This window comes from Ruditapes philippinarum, unplaced genomic scaffold (genome assembly GCF_026571515.1).
Source record: "Ruditapes philippinarum isolate M1 unplaced genomic scaffold, ASM2657151v2 ctg5523_1_1_1_1, whole genome shotgun sequence".
Taxonomy (NCBI): domain Eukaryota; kingdom Metazoa; phylum Mollusca; class Bivalvia; order Venerida; family Veneridae; genus Ruditapes; species Ruditapes philippinarum.
In genome coordinates this window covers 955-8,646 of record NW_026857107.1, presented here as the reverse complement: position 1 = coordinate 8,646, position 7,692 = coordinate 955, and the positions used below count along the sequence as shown (strand labels likewise).

The following is a 7,692-nucleotide window of genomic DNA, read 5'->3' as shown; positions in this document are numbered from 1 at the left end:
GAGGGACAATGATAAAGTTCCTGTCTAGGGCGATATCTCTGAAAACAAATGCAAAACATCTTAACACATTAATGTTTGATCATGTTTCTGATTTTTTAGTTACACAGGATATTAATTTCTTTTTCAAGTTCAAATTGCATTGACATAATTATACAACAAACGCTAATGGTTTCGACAAACAAAACCGGAACACAAACAAATACACAGGATACGCTTAGTTTAGTTGTTGTTGTCAATCAATCAGTCAGACTAACAACAACAACAACAAGAATCACAACAAAAATGTTTGTAAAAAAAAATGCCGTTTCAATTGTCGATACTTTCACGTCCGTGTTTATAAACCCTGAGTTAGTCAAATACGCATGCACGGATCTTTAAGCTCTTTGTTTGTGAACTTTCTAAAGAATCAGCGACGATTTGATATATGCATAATTTATAAAGAAATATAAAAGTGAACATAGATTTTGGTTAAGCATATATCAGTTTTCTTCAGTAATTCATTGTTGTTTTTTTTTGCTTACAAAAAAGTACAGTTCTGTAAACAAAATGAATGACATACATATTTAATATGCTTAATCAAAATCCCAATATTTCTTACGTTTAAACAAGCTGTTTTAGTTTTGTTATTGAGAGAATATGTTTGTTTTAGATTTTAAGAGGACAAAAAACAAACAGAGTTGTACATTCTTTTGCACTTGGTTTAGGACACATCTCTGTAAAGTCTATGTGATTCTCACCAACTTTAAGATTGATTGTTGGGATCTAATTAAACCTTTAAGTAATCAATACTTTAGATAGTACCGAGTCACAAAGCTCTGAAACTGAATTGACTCCATAGTATCTATAAAGAACCTGTTCAAGATCATGTCAATCAAGAAGGTAATCTTTGGAAAAAAAAAATGCAAGAAATATAAAATTGAATATTATGTCCTTTAACAAGAAAAAAGATGAGTAACTCAAGTTTGTCCAATTCGACATCTTCTTGATCATAACGGTGTAAAAGATAGGGAGATTGTGATACAGCAAGACAGGGGCTAATAGCGTGAAGTTTGTTGAAGACGGTTTTGCCCTAATTTAATTTCCATTCAGAGGAAATAAGTTAAAGGGACTCCACTGAGGTATTTTTGACATGATGGGACTGAAATATTTATGCAGTTTCCTTTTCATTTCCGCATATTTCTACGTGACTTGGGGTCAAACATTACATGACTGACTAACTTTTTGAAATATTATTAAATCACAGCAGCAGTTTCTAAATCATTAATTCATCGGATTTTCGCCATCACGGAGAGCGAATCTGAAAAAAGAAATCACAAGTTTGAGTCATTATGCTGTGAAATGTATGATAACGCTAATGACTTATGATATAGGTAAATATAGACGCATTATCAGGTAGTCTCATTTAAGATGTAAAACGATTTTAAGCTTGTTTTGAAAAATATCGTTTGAGCCATGTTTTTTAATTTGGATAAAGTCTTCATGTTTTTCTTTGATTTAAAAAAACGAGCTTTGAAATGTTCAGGAGTATTGGGTGACATTTTTGAAAGCCGAGACTGAAAGACTGATGTTAACTTCCGGAGATTTTAAGTCCACGGATGAACTATTTTTTCGAAGTTTTGAAGAATATATTTACTGTTTCTAAACTGTAGTTTATTTGAAGCCCTTATGATCAACTTCTTATGGTTTGTTTTAAAAAGAATTTCTCTATAATGAAAACAATTTCCAATCTCCTAGTACTAACGTGAAATTTAGAAGAAAATGAATTTAGCCAATACATAATTGAAAATTGCCAAGACTTTTTAAGACACTAAAAGATGTTGGGCGACAAACATATTCTAGTTTAAGCAACTTAGCCTTGTATCTGTCATTGACCTTAAGAAGCCGATTGATCTGGTCCCCAAATGACTAATAAATGTTGACTATCTAAAAATGAGATATTGTCTATGTATAGAGGCATGTGATCAATTTTGGAAGAGCACAAACTCTCTTGTCACACACGGTTCAATCCACTTATCGGCTGCTGCCTTGTCAAATTATCCAAAACCTCGTCGTCTTCATTTCATAATTCTGTATTTGTAAGAACATAACAAAATAGATCAAACTCAAAGTAGATCAGTTATCTTAACAGTACACTTCCCTACTTTAGTGAATATCGTTAAATAAAGATAAAACAGTATTGAAAGCGTGATACTTTTTCAGGTCATTATTGTCATTGGTTACTATGCGTTAAGGCACACATTCACCGTTGTACAGTGTCCTACTTGCGACTCAAAATTTTTTTTTGGTTAAGAAACTGTGGAAAATTCACGAAGATATAATTTATTACCATTTAGTACTTAATAATTAATAATTAGGGCATGTTGACAGGTCCGGGGTCCATAATTGACAGAGAAAGCTTTATTTTCGTGCTTTAACTTGTATATGGATCCTAATTAAGCATAAACAGCATACATAAAAAGCTTAAAGGTAATAATATAAGGTTGTTGTGCATTGTTGAGTACAGCACTGAACTCCATTGGACTTGTACAGAGCTGTCAAACTTACCGACTGCTTTGATATACATATAAATGTAGGTTTTGCATCTGTGCATGCGTCTAATATAATGAGTATTGTTATATCACGATGTATAAAGATGTGTTTTCACACCAACATTTTTGACATTTTGACAGAAACTTGTTACTTTAAGTTCAAAAAGGATTATTGATATTGAATTGTGTACTCTGGAAATAAAGTAGGCTAGATGAAGTAAGACATGCATATGATATATATATATTTTAGACTGTAAAAATGAAAGAGGCTTATACGTTTAAATGGATTTGTTGGACTCCGGAAATGGCAACTAGGCTAAATTGATAAGATTGGGTCTATTAATAAATAATATTGGAACATCATGTGGTCCAAACGCTGAAAGTTTATTGATTAAATTTTATAGGGCATGAGATGTTTGTGTATGATGATTTATTCGCATCGGTTTATCGGTTTGAACGATAAGAAAAAAATCAATATCTGTACATTATCAATCGGATATGGCAATTCCCTTAATTAACATTATGAAAACATTGTTTATCCCTTAAAAATGTTCATTGATTACCAGTATTGCAGAAATAATGTAAATAGTTCACATAAAAAGTACTATTATTATGCATTATATACAACAGCAATATCTGGCAGAATCCAAAACACTCTAACATGTGCACCTTTTTAGTGGTAGTTGATAATGCCGGTTTCTTTATAACAGACACAGTTGAGTAATAAAATCAAATTGAGCGTGTCAGTTTTGTCAGAACATAGATGCTATATGTAAAATATGTTTTAGGGTACCTTCCCAATAATTATTTTCTCATAATTGTTTCACACGAGATGACTTAAATAATTGTATTCCTATATGAGTCCATATATAAGTTTCAAGATGTTAAATAAGCATGTATGTTTTGAACACACTAACGCAATACCCTATCGCCGATGCCCCTTTCCTATGTGTGTGAAAGCACGACTAGTCAAGTACATCCACATATAAAGATTAAAATATCTTGTCGTTTACACCTTTAAAAATGGTTTGAACGGTTTTTGATAGCATAAGGATTCAAATTAGCCCTTGGAAAAAACACTAAGTCAACAAATAAAGCAGCAGGTAACCTTTTAATTATGCCAATATAACATTCAATAAAACCTATTTTTAAAAAGGTAAACCATATAGGTTAACCAGCGTCACCAACGCTAGAAGGTTCGTAAAATTCCTCCTTGTGTCGCCGAAAAAATGAAGCTTAAACAAAGTTTTTGTTAGACATTCATAAACAAAAGTCATATAACTTTAGAAATTCGCAATTACAAAACGACATAATGTAGTCGTTGCAGACATGGGACTTCTATGACATTGATCATCAGCACTCTGCAAAGAAGAAGTTTTCTTGAAAGTAGTTATATTTTCTTTTCTTAATCTCTTTTCAAATTGAGGTGAGGTTCATTTTGTCAATTAAAGGTAGCTGTTTATGTCAATAAAGATTCTTAATGTATACAATTTCTAATGCAGATGTCTTCTGTTTACGCCTAACGTAACTGTCCAGTTACCTTTATTGTGTTATTCAAATACTAGTACACGTTGTTTAAGAAATAATATATCCCAAACTGTGATTTTATCGCTCAATAACATCACTGTTTGGAGTTCGGATGCGAGGAAATATATATGATTCCTCGCATCCGAACTCCAAACAGTGATGTTATCCAGTGATAAAATCACCGATTTGGATATATTATTTCGAGTCTAACACGACATAAACAAATACATGCTACAGTACCTGCTATTAAGCAAAATGCGCCTGATTTGTTTCCGTACTTATTGTCAGCGCGTCGGATTTTATAGTGATTACGTCACATGTATAATGATTACGTCACATGTCTAAATACAGAACGTTAAACAGTGACTCTATTGCATAATAACTTTCGGATCTTCTATGTTCAATAGGGAAAAATGGGGATCGTGTTAGAATTAATGTTAATGAATTAATATCTAAAGGAAAGACATTACTAGTGTACAGCAATATATGTTGTCTACAATATCAAATAACAATACAATAATCTCATTAACATTTAAAAATCAAGGGAAGCATCAAACATATCATATCGCTAATGGTCAAATATAAAAAAATAGTTACAACAAGTATAAGGGTTGATTGTAGCTTGAAATTACCTCTGTCGTCTTAAAACAGGCCTTATTAATAAAAAGCGGAATTGTAGAAGAATGCCAAAACAGCAAGATTATAAAACTTTAGGTTTGTTTTCATGTGCAGTGGTCGGTTGAATTGTGCCTTATCATGGACGGCAGTTGTAAGTTAAAGCTACCTTCTACGCATCTATATACAATGAAAATTCTAAAGTTCTATTCCATATATTGTTTTCTATCTATTTATATCCTTTTAAATCTCAAAATAATTATTCAAGATATGCTCAGTGAATAAACATGTACGAAACGATTAAAAAATTTAAAAAGGAAATACCAAAATGGAAGAGTGACAAAGCTCCCTTTAAAAACAACAAAGAACAAACAACATACATACGAAGCAACACAGAAATATAGGTTAAGGACGATAAAAACGTGTTAGACAATTAGCCAATGATAAACATATATTTTTTTAACTAATCGTAATCATTTAAGTAATTATTGATAATTGATAATCTTAAATTTTCATATCTATGTAACAGTCAAGTCTAGGGACTAAATTTAGTTATGAGTATATTTTTTTAACGTACGAATAACACGGATTGACACAAATTTATACCTGACATAGTTTTTAAAGATAAAAAGAGGTAAATTTAAATATCTAAAAGTTAATTTGTTTTTGTATAATGAATCTGGGGATCGAATCCCCTTAATCATTAAAACGATAAAAAAGTCTCTGCTAAAAGGCTCGGTAATATACCGTTTCACTTTAACGCATTCCTAACATCGCCAAAAGAAAGTCTGTATGCTGAAGCATGGGAATAGAACAAAAAAGTTTTTCCTTCAATATCAACTGTAACCAACTGTATCAGCCTCTAGACGTGATTTTGCTTACTCAATGTTTAGAAAGAGAAGCATGTACACGCCATTCTCTTTTCAATATAAGCATTCGAGTGATCAGTGTTTAAGTCTTGTTATGTGATATATGTACGTCCGAAACAAACGCTGGTACTATAACTTGCCCGGACGATGATTTTGTACATGAATTCACAAGGCATTGTGATGAATGAACATAACACTTTTCGAAAGTCCTTATGTTATATCATGTAACGGTTCTTGAAGTTATGAGAAGGTTATAAAACACAAGACTTTGAATGGAGCCAAACCATGAATAAAGCATAGCATAGTCACATTTTAAGCTATAACTAAAAACTTGATAAACCTGAGCTCTGTAATCTTAATTGTATATTTACGTAATTCATACGGTGTCGCTTTTTAGTCAAATCTTTATGATATTTACCATTAGGTGAACTGCCACTTTTGCAAGCATGTTCCCTGCCCTCAAGCGTGGTGGGCACTTAACCTCGTTAAACGTGATTAAGTGCTATGAGATAAACACGTTCGTTAAAGCAATTCATTTAAAAAAGGTTACAACATGCGCAGGGAGTCATGTTAATGTCATCGGGGCCAACTTAAAAAAGACCCGTACACAACTTACCCACAACAACAACAACAACAACAACAACAAGAATAACAAAAGAACAAAGAGACACAACAAAAACAAACAATCAAAAAAACCACAAAAAAAACAAAACAAAAAAACAAAACAAAATAAATACAAAATTATTTAGTTAATTATTATCAGTTAAATTATTATTAACATAATTATGGATGTAACACACTTAAAAACACCAGAGATCAAAACAACCTCATGTGATGCAGCTAAGTGATGCATGGACTCCAGTAGTTCGAACCCAGTAGGGTGCTTCTTACGATCAAGCACCGATAAACGTTGGTTGCAATGTTGATTTCTTAACGCTTTAAGGCAACCACTCAATTGGATCCAAAGCTACGTAGGAATATAAGGAAATAACAAAATATAATCTTTGGCTGAAGAATCATTCAATACTGAAACAGTAGACTTATTATTACCAAATAGTGACTAAAACCTTCTATAAGGAAACGTATATAGACTGAAATTGATATCAAAGGGTGAAAAAGCCGAAATGAACATAATTCATGATACTAGTATATACATGTCTTTATCATCATAAAGTTTCTCTTAGATGTCGAATTGTACACACTATAGTAAGACATTCTCACCTTTTAACAAGAGACGATTATCCATTTTGTATAGCATAATATTTCACTTTCAATATTTTTTTCTTTTTTTTTATGATAGTTTGTTTCGAAAAATTTCACTGAAAGATCTTTTTGACTCAGTTCAATTAAAAAGCTCAATCAATTTATTAGAGAAAATAACCTTATATTCTAAGATTTACGTTAAACATTAAATAAACGTGTACTGACACTTTAACCTTAATAATAATAGTGCTCGGCGCGGTAAGACCAGTATCAAAAACAAACAAACAAATGACGAACGATCTAACAAACAAACAAACAAACAAACAAACAAACAAACGAACACAAAAGCGAACAAATATGTGTTTAAATTGAGCGAATGTTTGCGAAAAAAATCATAAAGAAAACATGATTATTATTAATATCTGCACTTTTTCAAAATATGTTAATAATATTCCTTCCACAAACACATTTTCTCTATATAAACAGTAGTTTGAAGCGTTCAAGAAACGACATCTTTTTTACTGCTTCTTCACCAGCCCTTTCTGTGAAATTTCTTTCGAATTCACGCATTTTCTTTTCCATGTGTGCATTTCGCTCAGCTTCAAGTTTCTCAAACCTTTGATCGAACAAAAGCTTAACGCTTTTGTTTAATTCTTTTTCCAAAAGCTCTGCAATTGAAGAACATTATTTAACTATTCTAATTTACTGTACTATATCTTTAGTAAATTGTGAGAAAAATAACAATTTTGTTATTTGATATTTATTGAAAGATATCTTTGAATTACCTCTAAAAAACGAAATAAACACTCATTTTTAAAAAATTACAAATAATATAATTATTTTAGAGTAGCATTGTGTTGTGATATACGTTTATAATAATGTAATAAGATATAGTCAATAACTTATCACAACGTCATTATTAAAGAACATAATTGAAAACGAGAAATCTT

At 31.3% G+C, this 7,692-nt stretch overlaps 1 long non-coding RNA gene across 1 annotated transcript; it reads right to left on the bottom strand.

Moving 5' to 3' along the window:
• Window positions 1-3,625: 3,625 nt before the first annotated feature.
• LOC132748790 (uncharacterized) lies at window positions 3,626-7,406 on the bottom strand. Its single transcript, XR_009628320.1, has 2 exons — window positions 4,238-7,406; window positions 3,626-4,152 (listed from the first exon to the last, which is right to left on the bottom strand). It is a non-coding gene; the product is annotated as an uncharacterized LOC132748790 (long non-coding RNA).
• Window positions 7,407-7,692: the final 286 nt, after the last annotated feature.